This window comes from Leopardus geoffroyi, chromosome B2 (genome assembly GCF_018350155.1).
Source record: "Leopardus geoffroyi isolate Oge1 chromosome B2, O.geoffroyi_Oge1_pat1.0, whole genome shotgun sequence".
Classification (NCBI taxonomy): domain Eukaryota; kingdom Metazoa; phylum Chordata; class Mammalia; order Carnivora; family Felidae; genus Leopardus; species Leopardus geoffroyi.
In genome coordinates, this window is record NC_059332.1 from 21,754,412 (window position 1) to 21,775,110 (window position 20,699).

Below are 20,699 nucleotides of genomic sequence, written 5' to 3' on the forward strand. Positions count from 1 at the left end.
CTTCCCTGAGTAGAGACAGCGAGGCTCCTGCTCCAGGAGCACAGCCTGCTCCCTGAGACAGTACTCTGGCTCAGCCCTGGGGGGCCCGGCCTGGGTGGCCCTCAGGAAGACCTTCTCCTTCAGTGGGGGTGCCTCCCTCCCTGGTGTGAAATGGAACACTGTTTCTCAGATCCCCGCATCCTGTGAAGCCCTTGGGAAAAAATAACCTCGGTGCCACAGGCGATTGTTCAGTACTTCCCACGCCTGACACTTGTCTTTGAGTAAGTCTGGTGGCGCTCTGGCCGGCCCCGCAACAGCGGGACTGTGTCTTGTGATATGAAGAGGTTCTTTTCCTAACCATATATGTCTCCCCAAGAGCACCAATAAATAATGTGGTTGCTCGGCCTGGGTTGTCTTTCCCTAGCTGGCCCAGGAGCCCTCTGGCCCCTGCTCGCGGCTTCTCCTGTTTCAATTTCCATGTCCTCTCCGATTTGTAACTCAAGGAGCTCCCAGGCTTAGGAACAGATGACGAGCTGGCCACTCCTGGCTGTGGCACCTGGGGAAGGGGCGATGGGCAATGACTTGCAGGCACACTCCCGGCTCCCTGGCCCCGGCTGCCGTGACACACTGCAAGGTGAGCAAGGATGTGTGCTGGGGGGTGGGGTTCTCGGGTGCCAAACCGAGAGGATGTGGCAAGGTCAAGCAAGTGAGTAATGAGATGGGGAGACGTGGAAGAGTATTTCTCACAGCAGACTCTTCCAGACAGTCCTCCCAACACACCCTCATATTCCACCTGCGTCTCCTGCCAGAAGAGGGGCCGCTGAGTGAATACTAGAGCTTGAAGACCTTTCAAACCCATCACATACCAGCTCTTTATTTCACAGATGGAGAAACTAAAGCCCAGAGGAGAAAGAACTTGTCCCAAGTCAGGGTAGAGCTGGGGTTTGACCCAGCTTCCTCCCAGAGCTGTTATTCCGCACATGTAAGAGCTCAGGGGCTGCCCCTCTGCCCACCCCAGCCCCCCCTACCCCCCCGTGTGTGTCCGTACAGCGCCCAGGAAGGGGAGTGCACACTGAGACGGGGTGAGGGCGAGCTACAAGATTAAAGGCCGTGGAAATCATGGATTTCGTCCTTCAAGCCTGGTCCCTGTACCCCCAGCTCTAATGACCCATTCCAAAGTGATGGATTTTTCCTTCTGGTTCAAATTAAATCCCCACCCTCTTAGACCTGGGGGAGAGCACAGGCAGAGCTCCAGGTTCGGGCAACTGGGAAGAACACTGTGGGCTCTTCATTGCCTCCAGCTGTTCTTTTATCATTGAGTGCCTGGAGTGGAGGGAGCCAAAAGGGCCATGAGGGCGAAACATGCCATTTGGGAAGTGGCTGGCAATGCTGTTGTTGGTGGCCAAGCGGTTACAGTGACAGCCAGTACATCCCTAGGCTCTGATTTATCCTATCCCTGAGCACTGGAGTGCAAATTTCTGAGAAGGCCCCTAAAGGTGACAAAAGCTGAGAGCAGCTTTGGGCTTTGAGGGGCATCTTCCCTCAGAGCTCTGGAATGCAGCGTATTTGTTTATCTCCCGCACAGTTCGTGCCTGCCCACCCTATCCACCTCTGCTTTCTCCTGAGCTCAGCATGCCATTGGCATTTAATAAATGTTAAAAAATAGCAACATGGGAGCCACTGACCTTCACATAAAGGCCTTTGAGACCATTGCCAGAACGGTTCCTCCTTCACGAGGCCAGACAACGATAGCCTGGAAGGGGAAAAGAGAAACACGCCCCCAGCACTGGGGCCACGGACACCGGGGTCCGGGAGTGGTGTGGAGTTTGCAGCCAGGGCTTAGAGGCCACAATATGTGGAACAGGGCCAAATCCTCTCACAGAGATGCCTGGGCTCTCTGCCCTTTGCAAAGCAAGGACGGTGGCTTTGCTCCACCTCACCCTACCCCTCCAGACATTTCTATGCTCTGCAGGCCAATGGGAGTCACGCATGCATGGTGATCCAACATTTCAGATCCAAGCACTGGATCAAAGCTGGGGCACTTCTGTCCCCCTCTCTACTGTGCCTGTCTGTCCTTCACAAAATCCCTTCCACCATCATTAGGCTGAGACTTCCTCGTCTGGTGGTAAAGGCAGGGGGTACTGGGGTTTTCCAGCCAGTCTGAGTCAGGTTTCGATCTCTTCCTTTTTTTTAAAAAAATTATACAACCTTTTCTTTACCCACAAGTCCTGGTCAGTGGAGTCTAGGCAAAGTATTCTTTTTCCACCTGCTCTCTCCCTTCCTCTTTTTCTTCTTCCCTAAAGACTGGAAAAGGTGAATATTGTAGAGGGAGAGGTCTGTGTCTACTGAGGGCCTGAAATTAGAAGGCCAGCTTTATGTAATTTATTTAACCTTGCTTTCTAATCGAATTGACAGGCAAGGCCATTGAGATTTGGGGAGAGTAAGTGGGCAGCCAGGGTCAGCAGCTGGCTGGGGGACAAGGCTGCATCCCGGCCAATCATATGGGGGCTCACAATGTCACATGTGTGACTCGCTAGATCCCTTTTCTTCTCAATGACAGTGTTGTAAGAAGGGTGGCCGTGGTTAGCCCTGTTTTACAGGTGAGGCAACTGAGGCTCAGCAAAGTTAACTACCTTCCTAAAATTGTCACTTCAGTTTCTGAGCCACTGTCACAGCAGCAATGGCTATTTTCCGGGAACCCTGGACATTATGGATGGCTGGACTGTTGGTGTGACCAGCCACCCCTGTTTGCCCAGGACACTCCCAGTCTCAGCAGTGAAAGTGCCATGTCCTGGAAAACCCCTCAGTTTTGGTAGGCCGGACAGGGAGGTCCTCTCACTGACAGCTCTTCCATCGTTTACTCTGTCTTCTTGCCTCCCCACGGTGCATCATCTGTCTCTCTTGATCTTCACAGCAACACACTGTTAACTTCCCTCGTTGTCTTGGGAAAGGCAGAGGGGGCTCTGGAGGTGGAGAGCAGGTGCTAGTTCATGGGTTTTTTCCAGGATTACAGGGAGAAACGTAGCACAGTGCTGGGAAGGCAATGAATGCCCATGACATGGCCACTCCTGGTACTACCTTAATGTGGTGCAGACGATGGAAGGATGGAAGGGGCAACCAAGAGTGACAGCAAAACTGGGGACTCTGGTGCGGTGCAAGGGAGCTCTGAGTGGGCTGCCTCTGTTTGCTGAGTTCCTCCTCGGGAAATGCCGGGCACTTCCTCCATCACTGGGCCCTTGAGGCTGTGACTAGGTCCAAGAGGCAGGCTGTAGGACACGGGTTGCAGTGAGGAAACCCAGGCACAGGGAGGCCAGCAATTGCCTAAGCAAGGATGTGGGGAGCGAGGAGTTGAATCCAAAGCTATGCTTTTAATTGTGGGATGGGGCTGCCTCTTAGCGGGGGAAAAAGGATGGGGAGGAAAGTGCTTGAGAGGGACCTTGAAAAAAGCAAATGCAGGAAGAAGCAGAGAAAACTGAGTCTCTGTGGGAGCCGGGAGTATGAAGAGGGCTCTCCGTGCCATGAGCATTCCCTTCTGCCAGGCATTGCTCTGTGCCTTCCCATATATTAACCCCATTTCAAACCTCCCCAGTTCCTGTGAGGTTGCTATCATCATCATCACCATCATCATTTCTAGTTTACAAATGAGAAGGATGAGGCACAGAGGGGTAAAGTCACTTGCCCAAGGTCACATCTCTAGTAAATGACTTAGCTAGGATTCAAACTTGTCTGATGGTGAAGGGCTAGTGGAGTTTTTTCCCCTCCTCCTCCTCCTAATTTTTTTTAAGTTTATTTATTTATTTTGAGAGAGACAGAGACAGCATGAGCAGGGGAGGGGCAGAGATAGAGGGAGAGATAGAAAATCCTAAGCAGGGTCTGCACTGTCAGCATAGAGCCCGATGCGGGACTCGAACTCACAAACTGTGAGATTATGACCTGAGCTGAAATCCAGAGTCAGATGCTTAACCGAGTGAGCCACCCAGGCGCCCCTTCTTTTCTTCTTCTTTAAAAATTACACAACATTTTATTATTTACTGGCAAGGTCAGTGGAGTTCAGGCAAAATCTCCTTTTTCAGACAGCTCTCTCTCTTCCTTTTTTATGTTCTTTTCTTTTTTTTTCTTTTTTTTCAACGTTTATTTTATTTTTGGGACAGAGAGAGACAGAGCATGAACGGGGGAGGGGCAGAAAGAGAGGGAGACACAGAATCGGAAACAGGCTCCAGGCTCCGGGTTCCGGGCTCCGAGCCATCAGCCCAGAGCCCGACGCGGGGCCCGAACTCACGGACCGTGAGATCGTGACCTGGCTGAAGTCGGACGCCCAACCGACTGCGCCACCCAGGCGCCCCTTTTATGTTCTTTTCTAAAGGCTGAGAAAGGATGAATATTTCAGCCCCTCTTCTGTGCTGCCTTTTTCCTGGCTCAGGCCCACGATGGAGCAGGGCTTGCATGTGGGGGTGGGAAGTTGGTGACTGGTAATCCCGTGTGTGTGAGTGAATGTGTGTGCGTTCAGATCAAAGTTGCTCCAGGAAAACATTTGGATCCTGGAGCTGGAAGGTCAGCCCCGCCTCGCCTCGCTCCTTTGTCGTTCATCTCTAAACCTTCATCAAGCCTTCATGGTTAGTCTGTTTGCAGGAGCACAGGGAAAGTGCCAAACCCTGAGATCACCTGTTGGCTTTGTCCCAACTCGCTGCTCAGGAAAGTAGCCTTTGTGCATCCTCTGCACCTGTGTCTGATGGGAAATGAGGGGTGGGAGGAACACATCAGGAAAGAGCCTGTGCTGGTGTGGGTTCCATGCCCTAGGGGAAGCTCTTGCTCTGCCCCACCCTTCTGGACAAAGGGGAGCCCTGCCTCACCTCTTCTCAATGTTACCCTTGCAACCACCTCTTCACTCTGGCCCATTACTCCCCTGCCTCCACCTGTTCCCCCTCCCTAAGTCTGCACAAGGCTCGTCCTGGAACCAGTGGAACCAGCCCCGCTGTGAACAGCATAACCATGAATGAACCACACATCAATAGGTTGAAATGGATGAACGACAAAAGCCTGATACCAGCCACAGTTGATGGTCTACCTTGTAATGAAATACAGAATCACCTTCTGCATAGCGGGGAGTCCTGTTTCAAGTAGCTTTCACTCTGGAAGCTCTCTTCCTGCCAATAAGTTAGGTAATTAGATCTATACCAGAGCGATGGAGAGAAGCCATTTCCAGGTAGAATGCATTTTGCAGAGCAACCAGTAAAGAAGAAGAAACTGCCTAAACTGGAGCATTGCATGGGTATCTAGTGATTATGCTTCATAACAATACAGAGAATTAATCTTTACAGCTCATAGTAAGTACCCCATAGAAAGCTTTGAATAAATGAGTAGAAACTCTGTTTTTATATCTGAAGTTGGAGCAAGTAGACTGAGAAACAGAATTCTATGTAATCAGAATATCAATGCTGTTACAAAATTGTGATTATTCTAATCTAGACTGACTTAAAAGGTAGAGCAGTTTGAGATACAGAAATAGATCATGAAACCAAGGTAATGAAAGAAAAGAATCAGCCATTGATATACATCCCTTTGTGGGAGTTGGCTAAAAGCAGGTGCTGTGGATTAGTGCACAGGTTATGTACTGCCCAACGTCAGAATGTACTCTTCACGGTGACTACAATACGCAGGGTGTTTTGCAAGGTTATGGCTCTGGATAAGCATTTTCCCAATCTCTTAGTGAAGGATATTTAGAAAATGAGTAGCAGAACAAAACAGTGCATGTTATTTGGTTTGTCTACACATATATTTATGTTTGTCTTAATAGTTTAACAAATTATGTATAATTCACTCATGTGGATTCGATCATTAAAATTTTTTTTGATTATGAAATAATTATGGATATATTTACAGGAAGTTGCAAAACAATGTACAAGGAGGTCCCATGTACCTCCAGTTTTGCCCAGTGGTAACATCTTGCAGAACTAGACATAATATCAAAATCAGGAAACTGACAATTGTGCAATCCACCAAATGTATTTAGATTTCAGAGGTTTTACATGTAGTCATATATGTGAGTGTGTGTGTGTGCCTGTGTGTGTGATAAGATGTATGTATACTTGTGTGATACACACACACACACGCACACACATCTTATACACACATCTAATGTCTTATCACATTAAACAGGTGGTAGATTTTTGTAATCACTACCACAATTAAAGTACAGAACTGGTCCATCCTCAAGGATCTCTCCCATCCCGCTATACCTTCCTCCATCCCTAACACCTAGTAACCACTAATCTGTTCTCCAACCGTATAATTTTGTTATTTCTTTTTTTTTAAGTGTTTATTTATTTTTTAAGAGAGAGACAGAGACAGAGCATGAGCAAGGGAGGGGCAGAGTGAAAGGGAAACACAGAATCTGAAGCAGGTTCTAGACTCCAAGCTGTCAACACAGAGCCCAATGCCTGGCTTGAACTCACAGACTGTGAGATCATGACCTGATCCTAAGTCAGATGCTTAACCAACTGAGCCACCCAGGTGCCCCAGTTATTTCAAGAATGTTATATAAATGAATTTTTTTTAATGTCTATTATTTTAAAACCAATTCTTTTGCAACAGCGCTCTGGTGTAGGGATTTCTACACATTCTAAGGAAAAGTGGTTGAACTTGAGACACTCAACTGATAGAGAAGTCAAGAATATGGTAGTTGGAGGGGCGCCTGGGTGGCGCAGTCGGTTAAGCGTCCGACTTCAGCCAGGTCACGATCTTGCGGTCCGTGAGTTCGAGCCCCGCGTCCGGCTCTGGGCTGATGGCTCAGAGCCTGGAGCCTGTTTCCGATTCTGTGTCTCCCTCTCTCTCTGCCCCTCCCCCGTTCATGCTCTGTCTCTCTCTGTCCCAAAAATAAATAAACGTTGAAAAAAAAAAAAAAAAAGAATATGGTAGTTGGAGATACAGGACAGGAAACCAAGAGAGCACTTTTATTTATTAAGCACTTACTGTGTGCCAGATGCTGTTCTAAGGTTTTGTGTGGGCTGCCTGCAGAATGGTACCTGGAGGGGCTGCCTTCTCTTTGGGGTCCTTGCCCTACCCTCACCCAACATACACTCATAGGTCCTTTGTGTACGCACTTCATATTGGGTCACCATCCCCCAGAGAGTAGGAGTGTCTCTTCCTACTCTGAGAGCTAGGCATCAACCATAGGGTCTCTGGCCACTGAGTTGTTCAGGTTTGAGTTTCCCTCCCCTTGGGTTCTGAGCAAGCTCTGACTGCCCAGGGAGCTGCATGCCATTCCTCTGTTTATGGTCCTTGGATTGTCCTTGCTTCTACCTCCCAGCTGCTAGAACCAAATGCTATCTGGCAGCTGGACGCAGGTGGCCTTCACTATTGGCATCATGTCCTGTAGCCACTTGGCTGCCTCAAGGTTCTCACCTCTGAAGACCTAGAGAGAAACACACAACCATTCTTGACACCCTCAGCATTTACAGGAATGAAAGATTAATGGAGAGGAACTCATTGTTCTAAATCCCCAGCTGGATATGAGATTTAGGAAATTCCCTTCTTGAGGTTATTAAGTCTCAGTGGTTTGGTGAGTCTAAGTTTCTAGTGACATAACATAATTGGCCTATTATCCAGGAACTTGGGGCTGAATTAGCACAAACTGACATTGAGGGACTTTAGACCCAGGATAGATTATTGGCATGGGTGGTTCTTATGTTGGGAGATCTTTGAAAACAGAAGTGAACGAGGTGGGCCTGAACAGTTGGGTGCCATCTTGTCTGAAGTAAAGGCATAAAGCAAATATTACCTGAGAGCCTTTGTTGCACTTTGATTTTGCAAAATACCTACTATATGTAAGTGGACCTATGGCCTGAGGCAGAGAAGATACAATCTTGGTGCTACAACTTTGCCTGGACACCAGTGAATATACTACAGCTATTCTGTAGGCCGGATCCTCTGGTATTATACTTCAATGGAGATCTGAGTACTAGATGGATATTGACAACCATTTTGAAGTCGGGACACTTGTCACTGTTTGATTAGCCCTGTGGATAAGTACCTCATGTTGGCTAGCATTAATATTTTATTTATTAAGGCAAATAATACTTGATTGTGTTGTGAATTACAACAGGAGATAGTCTGCATTTAACCATCCTTTCTATGTTAGAATCTGAGGCCATGAAGCTGGAAGTCACAAAGACTGGTATTTGAGTTCACAACTCATATACGGAGAGAAATGGATCATTGTGTTATTGCCACTGGGCACATTAAAAACCATGTGATCACTTTCACACCAAATGGTAGGCACTTTGGTGACTTCGGACATTTACTGGTGACTCCTTAAACTATTGGTCTTCAATCCTTTGCCTTGGAAACCCCCTCTTTCTCGGGCCCCTCCTTATTGTAGTTAAAATAGCTTAAAGTTCTTGTGAATCCTTCAAGGGCAAAAATGGATGGATTCCCTCTAGAGTAGATTCCAAATCAAAGCAAACAACATTAAAGCTAAGTCCAAAGCATTTTGATCAGAAATGAAATGTTGAGGAATATTTTGTTTATAAATAAAAGCTCTGTGATGCATTGGCAGTGTGGTTTATCTGTAAAGAGAAGTCCTTGGATTTATAACTCAGACTCACTGTGCACCCCTTTTATTTCATGGCAAGTGTCTTTCTGGCAAGAAGTACATTAAAGACTCCCATCTCTTATTTACAATCCTAAGATCCAGAAAGCTATGAAAACCAAAAGCATTTTGTATACCTAATACCACTTGCCAACAAAATCTGACCTGAACTGACTTGAAACTATTAATAGGCTTTATTTATCTCCCTTATCATGAATCTTCATGTTTCATTGCAGAAATACTGTTTGCATATGGGGCAGTGCTCCTCTGTGAGTGTTGTTATACAATATGGGGTATATACACCCCATTATCTTTCTAAAAATCAGAAAAATTCTGAATTCTGTAACACAGCTGCCCCAGCGGTTTTAGATAAGGGATTGTGGACTTGCAGCACAATCATTTTTTTTTTCTTTTTTTTTTCCATGCTACACAAATATCAGATCCTGTTTTTGATAGGTGATGGGACCCAACCAGATGGCCGAGCTTGTCAGGCTTCTACTCCCCTGTCACTGACAAAGTCTAAGGCAACATGATCCCATGTTAAACCCCAGGGCTCCAGCGCTTCCTCTGCCTTCCTCTGCCCTGCCCAGAGTTCAAGTACTGGCAACATTGCCTTTAGGCTGGCAGGACACAGAGGTGGCTGCAGCACTGTGAGCCTGCATTTCCAGGGGGCCTTTTCCAGCCCCTCCCACAGCTTCTCCATCTGGAGGCAAGGAGTAGGTGGTGAGTGCCAGGCTCACTGCTGCCAAGGCTTTCCCTGGAGTGCGTGAGACCTTAACGGTAAACCCACAGAGCTACTCATTCATTGATTTGTCAATGCATTCATTAACTCAGTTAACATTGTGCACCTTTCGTGAGCTAGGTGTATTTTATTGAGATCCTTGTACAAAGTGTGAGAGAGAGAGAGAGAGAGAGAGAGAGAAGCTTGGACTCAATTAAGATTTTCCTAGGCAATGTTTCATAGAATCCAAGAGGTTCTATTAAATCTTTATTAAATCTGTTAATGGGTTTTAGAGGAAAAAGATTTCCATGACCAAGTAAGTCTAGAAAGTGATGAACTAAGCAGAGTTAAACAGGTTTCTGTAAAGTAATGTGTGTGCTAAACATCCCAAAGGGGGCATTAGCATTGACCAAGGAATGCTATGTATTTCCCAGCTCACGTTATTTTTGCATTCCATGGAGGTGTAGGAGGAATTCTGTAGGTGACAGAGCCGAATGACTCCATGAAGCAATGTGAAAAGTTTCCACCATGCTCTGTCTCTGCCATTGTGCCTCTTCCAACTACTCTGAAACAATAAAAAAGTGCAGGTGGCCACCTGGGCTAGCGTTGCAAAGGAATGCTCTTCTGGGATCGTATGATCTTGAAAAGTAATAGTCCTTTGAGAGCAACTTCCAACTGAATCTCTTTGAACTTTTTAAAATTCCCTGGACAGCTTGCCTTCCATGGTATTGAACAACACAGCACAAAAAACCATTATTGCTCCCTGACCTGTTAGCATTTTAGGAACCAAGATTTCTCATGATCCAAGGCTAAATGGAGGAGGACAGAAGGAGTCCTGTGTTCATGACTGGTCTTACAGTTAACATCTATCCTAGGAAAACTGACAAACGTGCACCCGTGTAGTATTTTAGGAGATTCTCCACAGTTAAAATGTTAGTTTTACTGATGGAGTTAGAACAAAAATTTATGATAATGTGTGGGACAACCTTTTGTCAGAGATAAGGTGTATGTAGTCTTGAGTAGGATGGGAGTAGATTAGATTCTTTAGTGTTTTCTTTCTTTCTTTCTTTTTTTCTTTCTTTCTTTCTTTCTTTCCTTCTTTCTAAATATTTATTTATTTTGAGAAAGAGTGAATGGAAGACGGGCAGAGAGAGAACCCCAAGCATACTCCATGCTCTCAGCATGGAGCCTGATGCAGGGCTTAAACTCATGAACTATGAGATCATGACCTGAGCCAAAATCAAGAGTCAGATGCTTAACCCACTGAGCCACCCAAGCATCCCAGCATTTATTTCTGAATTGAACTTGGGTTCTTTTACCATGTTTGTGATTGTAGCTGTTGTTATACTTATTTCTGCCACTGACTTGCTCTCTGATGGGAATTATGTCACTTTATTTCTGTTTGATTTTATGGTGCCTTAGTTTCTCCAGAGGCAAATGAGGATTTGTGAGTATTTATGGAGAAATCCCTGTGAAATTAGGAATACTTGTAGAGTGGAAAATTGTAGCTAGTATGAAATGACTTTTTTTTTTTTTTTCAGGGATCACTGTGTAGTAGAGCACTCAATAAAAATGTGGCAGGAATGTAAGAATGCTGGTCCACTAGGGCCAGCCTCTTCTGTCTCCTCACCTAGTGAATCTCTCAGTGGTCAATGGAGATTTGTAGCACTTGTTGAGTACATAAATAATTGCTTAATGACCCTCAGAAGGAAGGAAGGAAGGAAGGAAGGAAGGAAGGAAGGAAAGAAGGAAGGAAAGAGGAGAGGAAAGAGGAGAGGAAGGAAGGAACAATGGAGGAAACCATCTTCTGAGCTAGCAGGTAACAGAGTGTCACTGTTATTCTTTTCTCGTCATGGAATTCAGGAGACGCATGAACTTTTTCCTTCACAATTCTTTCCAAATATTATGAAATATATTTCAATATTATGAAATATTATTTGATCAGGACTTTCGTTGGTTCACTACATTTTATAAGAATATACATTTCCCATTTTTATTCTTTGTGTCCCCGAAAACCTGTGTCCTTTAGTAGTGAGGTCAGCCCCCATTTGGCCTGTGGGTTAACTGACTTGATCTGCATACTACTAATATTTAAATCACTTGATCCTTTCGAAATAGTCTATGCAAACCCAAGTGACCTCAGCACAGCAGACATTTTTCTTCTCTAATTGTAGGAGAGCCAAGTTCACTCTGTTCCTGGACCCTCCGCCTCACATTGCCCCGCATTTCCTTCTCCTTGAGGGGCCATGGCATGGAAGTCAAGGATTTGTGGTCCACAAAAAAGAACACCATACCTAGAGCCAGGAGATGAGAGGTCGAATGCCACCCTAGCTACTCACTCATCCTTCATGGGGTCTTGGGCAAATCTCTCTGCTTTTCTAGCCTTACATTACCCTACAGGACTGTCCTGGAACGCAATAAGCTCAGTGTGGCATGCTTTGCTTTTCCCTGGTAGAATGCCACAGAAAGCCCAGGGCAGGGGCAAGTGGTGCTAGGTCTACACTGTGGCCACACACACCCCCATCTCTAGGAGTTCCCAACCCTCTGGAGCTGAGGATGCATCTCTGAGCAGCCTGAGCCGACTAGAGCCCACATCTTTTGCCACAACCCCCGCTTTAACGGAGGGGAAAAAAAGTATTGCCACCTACGCGTCTTTTGATTGGTTAATAATAACTCCAAACCCGCTATTCTGGGAGCCGCGAGATCTAGGGTTCTGGACTGGAGTCTGAAGTATGTTAGTCCCAGTTCTCTGCATTTCATTTTCTCTGTCTGTAACCTCAGGAAAGTGGACCTAGTCATCTTTAACACTGAGTTCTTCCACATCTTCTAAGCACTGTTTTTAATACTTATTGTGTAATAACAGTACACAGGTACAATTTGCAATGCCCATTTTCCAGAATAAGAAACTGAGTCTCCGACTGGTTCACAGAGGCAATAAGCAGCAGATCCCATTTTTAGCCAGGAAGTCAGACTTGAGGCTGCTGAGTACCGACTTCACTGCCTCCTTTAATTAAGTGATTTTTGGGGCAAATTTACCCCCCTTCCCCCCATCAGGGACTCCTCACCCCTGGGCTTTTGGGATACAAAAATAATGAACCCACTTCTCAGGGAACTTCCTGAGAAGTTTTCTGAGAATTGTTGTTTTCTGCATTTACTTAATTAATCAGGTGCCCCAGGCCTCATGATGGGATGTGCCTGGTCCTTTTCTGGTCTTTGCCAGTTAGCTCTAAAAGTCCTCGAACACATATTGGTATAAAAAGGCAACCTTTTATCTTCGGTTTGTTGTGCTTTTCCTTTAATTTCTGAGCATAACAATGAGTGTAATTAAAGACAAAGATACTGGTTTTATAAACCACCAGCTTATGAGCCATTCTGCTGTGGTCCTGTTGCCTGATAAAGATTTCATCATTTGAACAACCAAATCTGGGCATTTCAAGAGACAGACGTACCAGACAGCTATTCAGAGCTGAGTTGTTTTGCAAGGAGAGGCTGGATCCTTTGAAGCCAGAGTGCCCAATTCTGCTTTCTGAGGTGTGTGCACGGTTCCTCTAAATGCCAGCTTTGTGTGCATATCTGAGGGCTGGGAAGAAGATGTGACGCTGGTGATGAGGGCGTGCCTTGTGCACCCAAAGCTGAGCTATTTTCCTGTCCCTGCCCACACCAGGTCCTTTCCTCCTCTGCGGGATCCCCCCTGTGCTCACCTAGAGATAAGGCAGCACAGACGTTTGCCCGGAGGCTAAAAGACCACCTTGTCTGTACTCCTGGCAGCCTGCAGGCTGGTGACTGGACCTGCTTGGCCCCCAGTCCCACCCTGGGTGCCCAGCTTCTCCTATTTCAAAAGAAACCCCTGCTTGAATAAAGCCCAGGAGGAAATGAGTTCAGAGGGAGGGAGGTGTCTCATTTCCAGAAAAGGCTTCAGATTCAGACTCTGACCTCACCTGTCCGTCCACCTGCAAAGGGCCCATTGAAATCAAGGCATCCTAGACCTTGGCCCAGCCTCTGAGTCACTAGGAAACTCTTTCCTTGTCTTTACTCCTGGCCCTGGGTACTTTTTGTAGAGAGAGCTTTCTCTTGCTGTTTCCAAGCTAAAGCATCTTTTTCTTATACTCTCTGCCTTTCTGTAGCAGGAAAAGACTCCAGATCGCAATGACATGATTCATATTGGTTCCCAGTCAGGCATCAGGAACTTCTGAGTGGAGGGTGGAAATCCAAAGGGAGGTTGAGTGCCTAGCCCCTAAGTGTCCCTGATTGAGAACCACTGCCCCCAGAGCCGCGTTCAGCCATTGTGAAAGTGTCTCACAGAGGTTGGGTACTATAAAATGAGACCTCAAATCTCTGACTTACTCCGTTCAGGCTGTGTTGTGTCAGGGTTGCAGTGCCCCCACATCTGTATCCAGCTGAGGTGGGAGTGCTTATTCTGACAGCCTCAGGTGAATGCTTTCCCAGGGAGAAGTCCGTGCATGGCCTGCAGAACAGAGCCTGTCAGGGTGCAGATCTGGATCACAGCCCTCACTTTTAGGCTCTTGGTTTCCTTAGATGCACAGGGAGTTCATACTCATGATAAGATAAAGACTAGGGGCGCCTGGGTGGTTCAGTCAGTTAAGCGTCTGACGCTTGATTTTGGCTCAGGTCACGATCTCACAGTTTGTGGGTTTGAGCCGCACATCCGGCTCCGTATTGAAGGCAAAGAGCCTGCTTGGGATTCTCTCTCTCCCTCTCTCTCTCTGCCCCTCCCCTGCTTGTGCTCACGCACTCTTTCTCCTCTCTCTCAAAACAAATAAATATTTTTTTAAAAAGATAAAGATGAAAACTGGTAATAGCGAATATTTGCTGAGTATCAGGCATTTGACCCACTGCTTCATGTTCATTTTCTTCTTTAATGTGCACAACTCCATGAAGCAAGAACCTCTTCTGTGCCCATTTTATGGACGAGGAAGTGAGGTGTACACATAAGTTACATGTCAGCCTCACACAGCTGGGAATTTGTCAAATTTAGATCCAAAACATGATTTTTTTTGACTCCTTGTGATAACCTCACTATATTATTTTTGGAATCAACCGAAGGTCTGTCTATCTATCTATCATCTATCTATCATCTATCATATATCATTGATGTATCTATGTACCAAGCATCTATCATTTATTTGGAGAAGGATCTACTTTTCACTTCCTTGAATCCTTGAGATCACCTGATGATAGAGGGGTTATTTCTAGAGCTGGCAGGGTAGAGGGGTGGTGGGCAGCCTGATCCCAGGTCCTCTCCTTGCCGGAAATCCTTGCACGACTTAATCTGGGGTGAGACTATCCTGTTGCCGATATACCAGTTAAGGCCCTGAGATCGACTAATACAGCCACATCTGCCCACTTGGGGAGGAGTAACATTTTTTTGCTCAGGGGACTCCTCCCATCCCCCCCAGTCTTTACACCAGCTCTAACCCCCCCACCCCCTACCCCTGCAACTTGAGTGTCTCCCTTCCTCCAACACCTCTTGGCTCTCACCTGACCTCACTTGGGGCCACATCTGGATGATCTTCCAGTGTCATCCATCAACATGGAGAGATTAGAGTTCTCTGATGGTGCTTTCTTGTCATCAGTCTGTGTGTGTGTGTGTGTGTGTGTGTGTGCGCGTGCATGAAATAGCTTTACCAAGATAATTTACGTACCACAAAATTCACCTATTTAAAGCCCACAAATCAATGGTTTTTAGTATATTCAGAGGTGTTCAACCATTGCTACAGTCCATTTTAGAACATGTTCAACATTTAAGAAGAAACCCCTTTAAGTATTCCCTTTACCTGTCCCCTTCCTGTCCTGGGGCAGCAATGAGCTGCCAATCTATTTTCTCCCTCTTTTTCTTTCTTTCTGTTTTAATTTTCTAAGCAGACAGGGAGAGGAGTGAAGTGAAGGCCTCTTCTCTTGCCATAGAAGCTATGATCATTTGCATGAGAATGTGGACTTGCCCCTGGTATAACAATCCTTCTCCAAGAGGGGGCTCAGCAAGGTGGGAGGTCAGAGGTCATGTGGCCATTCACCACCTAAGACTAAAGCTCCTGCTGTCTTCCTCTGCCCATTGGACTGGAGGATTCCAGGAGACACCTCTTCCCCAGGGGTATTGCCAAAAAGCCAATGGGAGTGCAGACACTGGGGCTTCCAGGCAGCATTAGAAGTGAAGGTGGATGGTGCCAAGGCTGGAAGGAAACTAAGAAGTCCTTAGGGCCCATTTAGGGCCCATTTCTGGATCTGGGAACTGAGGCTCAGAGAGCTTAAGATGGGACTGGCATCCGGGTGTCTGGAAATCCTGGGCTTGGCTTTCTTGCAGCAGAATAGGCAAACAGCTGGCCAAATCCGGTCAGGAGAGGTTTTTTTTTAAGTTTATTTTATTTTTTTTATTTGCAGGGCCAGCGGGGCAGAGGGAGAGAGAGAATCTTAAGAAGGTTCCATGCTCAATGCAAAGCCCAAGGCTGGGCTCAATCCCATAACCCTGGGATCATGACCTGAGCCGAAATCAAGAGTTGAATGCTCAACCTACTGAGCCACCCAGGCACGCCTGGGCTGTGAGAGTTTAAAAGGAATCTGCAGGGGGTGTGAACCGAACACGGGGAGAAAGGCACCAGTGCCTTGTGATTGGAAAGCAAAGCACTGTTTGGGAGGGTCTCCCCACAAAACTCTATTGGCTACTTACTGACTGAAAGCAGGGACTGATTTTATGAGGGAAAAACCCAGCCACCCAGCTGGCCAGCAGACCAAGAGCACAATACCGCAGGTGGGACATGTGGGCCCAGGGTGCCCCAGAGGTGCTCCAGGACAGCTGGTGTCACTTCCGAGGCTGGCTGGGGAGGAAAGATTGGGCTGACCCTGCTGGGGCTCAACTAAAGAATGAAAGGTCATGCTCTTGAGATTGTAGGGGACAGGAGAGGCAAAAAAAGAAAAAAAAAAAGGCTGTGTGGTTTCTGTATTGATGGAGTCTATATACAAGGCATGATCTTGGATTGGGTTGTGAACCAGAAAGGGAAAGGTAACATGGCGGGGACCAGTGGTGGAAACTGAATGGGGTTTCTGGTTTGGAAGCCAGCGCCATTATCAAAGTCCATTTCCTGCTGTAAATGACTGTACTGTGGTTATGCAGGAGAGTGTCTTTGCTTTTGGGAAATACACACGGGATTATGTAGGAGGGATGGGGCATCAGGTTTACAGCTTGCTTCCAAATAGTTCAGAAGGGGAACCAATGGAGATGGGGCGGGGGGAGGAGAGAGGGAGGAAGGGAGAAAGAGAAAGAGAGAGAGGGGGCAAATGGGGTAATCTGGGTGAAGGGGATATGGTAGTTCTTTGTACTACTCTTACAACTTTTCTGTAATGTGGAATTATTTCAAAATAAGAAAAAAAAAAAGGAAACCAGAGAGCCCCCTCCCAAAACCCCAGTCCAAACCAAACCAAGAAAGCACAATAAAAATCCTCAGGAGACCATTTAGTGCCCTCATCCTTGTCATTAGAAAGATTTCTAGGGAGGGATTTTAAAAATATTTATAAAAATAATATTTTTTATTCATATTACTTAAAAGTTCTTATTATTTCAAAATGTATCTTAATTTAATAATTTTTTTTAATGTTTATTTATTTTTGAGACAGAGAGAGACATAGCATGAACGGGGGAGGGTCAGAGAGAGGGAGACACAGAATCTGAAACAGGCTCCAGGCTCTGAGCTGTCAGCACAGAGCCCGACGCAGGGCTCGAACTCACGGACTGCAAGATCATGACCTGAGCCGAAGTCGGCCACTTAACCGACTGAGCCACCCAGGTGCCCCAAAATGTATCTTAATTTAAAGTCTCCAGAGGAGGGGCGCCTGGGTGGCGCAGTCGGTTAAGCGTCCGACTTCAGCCAGGTCACGATCTCGCGGTCTGTGAGTTCGAGCCCCGCGTCGGGCTCTGGGCTGATGGCTCAGAGCCTGGAGCCTGTTTCCGATTCTGTGTCTCCCTCTCTCTCTGCCCCTCCCCCGTTCATGCTCTGTCTCTCTCTGTCCCAAAAATAAATAAACGTTGAAAAAAAAAAAAATAAAGTCTCCAGAGGAGAAATTTCTCTTGGATGTTTTCAGGTTCAAAGGTGTACTGGGAGGAGGGGTGCCTGGGTGACTCAGTGGGTTAAGCATCTGACTTCCACTCAGGTCATGATCTCATGGTTGAAAGTTCCAGTCCCACTTTGGGATCACACTGCTGTCAGCCCAAAGCCTGCTTTGCTTTGGATCCTCTGTTCCCCTCTCTTTCTGTCTCTTCCCTGCTTGTGCAGGGGTATATTCCCTTGAATATACCATTATTCAGGCGATAATGGTATCCCCTGAATGGTATTCAGGGGATAACTTGTTTTTAATAGTAAAAGTGCTCTGGGAACTGGGAGTGACGAATTGTGTGTTCACTCCTCATGAGCATAGGGAACCCTCATGCTTCCTCCACTTGAGCTATTGGAAGGCCCAGAAAGGACCAGCTGGCCCATGGGAGTTGGGTTAATGAGTAGTGATTTCTAGACTGAGGCAACACATCTCCCTGGGTGGTTAGGATGCTATTATTTAGCCCAACGACATAACTGAAGCAGTTGTTTTGAGACATGTCTAGACTGAACCAGGAGCATGTAAATTTAATAATAATCCCTTGCCTCTCAGACACAGGTGTGTGTGTGTGTGTGTGTGTGTGTGTGTGTGCACTCACCTTTACCTATACTGGTGTACACATGTGTGCACACACATTCTCATCTGTTGCACAGAACCTGGAGACCCCCACACTATGGTTGTGCCCAGGACCTGTCCCACTTCTCTCTGTTCCTACCCCTTTGTGCTCCCTTCTGTAGTGCAGAAGCTGAAGTTTGCAAATTACATTGTCCAGATTCTCTTGTCATTTCGGGTCCTGTCAGTGTCTGCATGGCAGGTGCTGTCCTGTGATTGGAAGGAGACAAGACTTTTTGTCTTGTTGCCTCTGGAAGTGGCAGTGGCAGCAAAATTGGGGCTTTTTGGTTCCTGCCCAGGCAGTGCACTTTCAACAACTGTGGCAGCCTCAGGAGGAGAGCTTGGGGTCTGAGCTCCCACTACCTCAGCTGAATGTGGGATCCTGGCTTACTGCAGTGGTGGGTGGTGAGGGGCAGGCACTCCAGCAGCCACTGGGGGCAGCCCTGTGGGCTCTGGTGATCCTACTTTTAATCTTTGACTTCAGCCCTAGACTTGGTAGCAGATTCCTAATGTTATTTATCTCTGGATAACCTTACCTTTTCTCCTCATTTTCTCAGCTCTTCCAATATTTTGTTGATCACTCCCTATATTAAATTCCTTCTGTTTGAAACACCTGGAGTGGTTTCTGATCCTGCAGGTTTTGAGGACTAGATGGAAAATTTTTGTCTTGACACCTTGATGATTACCAAATTGTTAGTAGCTATGGAGCAAGACAGTTTGGGTGAGGAATGTCTTGTTTTTGTGCTTATTTCTGATGCTAATAATTTAATGGGGTAGAGCAGGTCTGCTGAATTTATCTCTGATTTTTTTCTTGTCCTTGTGACATTTGATGCAATTAAATACTTTTTATTTACACTGTCACCCAAGTACCTGTTTCCAGCCAGGCTCACAGCAGCATTTCTTACCTTCCACAATGTTAACAGAACCTCCATCACACTTCAAAGCCTCCTCTTGGCTTATAATTTGGATTTCAATTCTTTATCTCTCCTTGACTTTATTCCTCCATTGATTTACTCATCCTTTTGTAATTAACTATCTCATTCAACCAACAAAAATTTCAACTCTAAATAGATGTTACTGTGAGCATCTAGTATGTATGATTAAACATAGTAGACTAGTATGAACCCCCAGTATGAATCTGGAAACACAGGGAGCTATATGAACACACTTACTGTCCTCATGAGCCTACTGGTTGGTGTAGCTGATGGGCCAGGCAATTTCTAGGTGGTGTGAGGAGGCCTTCAATATGGGGCACACTAAGCTTTCATCCACTTTTTCATTAAAGGCATATCCTTGTTGGGGCATCTGGGTGGCTCAGCTGGTTGAGCTTCCCACTTTGGCTCAGGTCATGATCTCACAGTTCATGGGTTTGAGCCCCCTGTTGGGCTTGCTGCTGTCCATGCAGAGCCTTCTTTGGATCCTCTGTCCCCCTCCCTCTACTCCTCCCCTCTCACACTCTGTCTCTTGAAAATAAATAAACATTTTTTAAAAAGGCATATCCTTGGTATTCCCCCACGAAATGCACATGAGTCTCCACGATCCACTGTACCTCACACACAAGAAAGCACTGGTCTGGTCTGATGTAGAACATAATTCAACAAATGATTAATGTAGTTAAAATAAAAATAAATAAAATCTGGAGGCAATAGTTTTTCAAATAGGGTATGAGAGTCTGAGACTAACAGGCAACCCAAGAGTAGAAGAGTTGTCAGTGGCCTTCCAGCTGCCCTGATGGTCTGCAGACCAAGACAGTCCACCCTCCTGCCCTGAACTGAGGGGCAGAAGTTGACATGTCCCATTTTCCTCTAGTGCCCAGAATTCCTGGAACTACTGAAATCATATCTATTTCTTTTTCAAACACTCTTTATGGCTCAGCCCAGTTAGATAACTCAACTGTGCATTGATGTAAGTCCACCTAATGTATTTGGTGATATTATTTTCTCTTTCTTACTGTTTCTTGTATTGTGTTGTTGTTGTTGTTGTTTTGTTTTTTTTTTTTACCTTACTGAAAATTACCTTTACTTTTGAGCCGACTGCTCTTTTTCCCCCCCATACTCCTTTTCCCCAAAGAAGGAGACAAGAGTGAAAGTGGCACAGGAGACTGGATGTGCCCACTTGGGTGAATATGGGCTAGAGGTTGTCCCTCTACTGTGTCCAGCCCTCTGTCTAAGGAGAGGCATTGGTGAGGAAGCAGGCTTCCCTGGTCAGTGTGATAACGTGGGAGGAGGTGGGTGCTCTTAACTCTGTCTTGGAAGCTCTAGAGGCTCAAGGGAGGCAGCTGATTTCTAAATGGAGATGGAGTGTAAGAAAGAGGGCATGCGAGTGCATTCCAGCTGAGTAAAGTGTGAAGCATAAGGACCCCAGGTCAGAGAGCCCAGGACATTTGCCAAAGTCCTATAATAAATCTTGGTCTCTGGGGAGGGGAAGGTGGGAGTTGGGGTTGGAGCAAGTGGTGAGGGTCTTATATGATATGCTAAGGAATTTGGATACCATCGACAGATTTTCAGGAGGGGTCTTGCCCAGTGAAATTTGTATTGTAGAGCAAACACATCATACCAGTCAACTATCCCAGGTAGAAAATGGGGAGTAACCTTGTCAGGCAGGACACAAACTTGGAATCTCTCACGATAATCCAGCTGAGAGATGACAGATGACAGTGGCTCAGGACAGAGGTAGTGGAACTGTGTGTGGGCTTTTCTT

General features: G+C 46.3%; 1 long non-coding RNA gene across 1 annotated transcript in view; it reads left to right on the plus strand.

Moving 5' to 3' along the window:
* Positions 1-422: 422 nt before the first annotated feature.
* The window catches only part of LOC123608073, a 49,259-nt gene continuing 28,982 nt past the window's right edge, over positions 423-20,699 (plus strand). The window contains exon 1 of the long non-coding RNA XR_006717073.1: positions 423-613. This is a non-coding gene — a long non-coding RNA (uncharacterized LOC123608073). The remainder of the gene's footprint in view (positions 614-20,699) is intronic.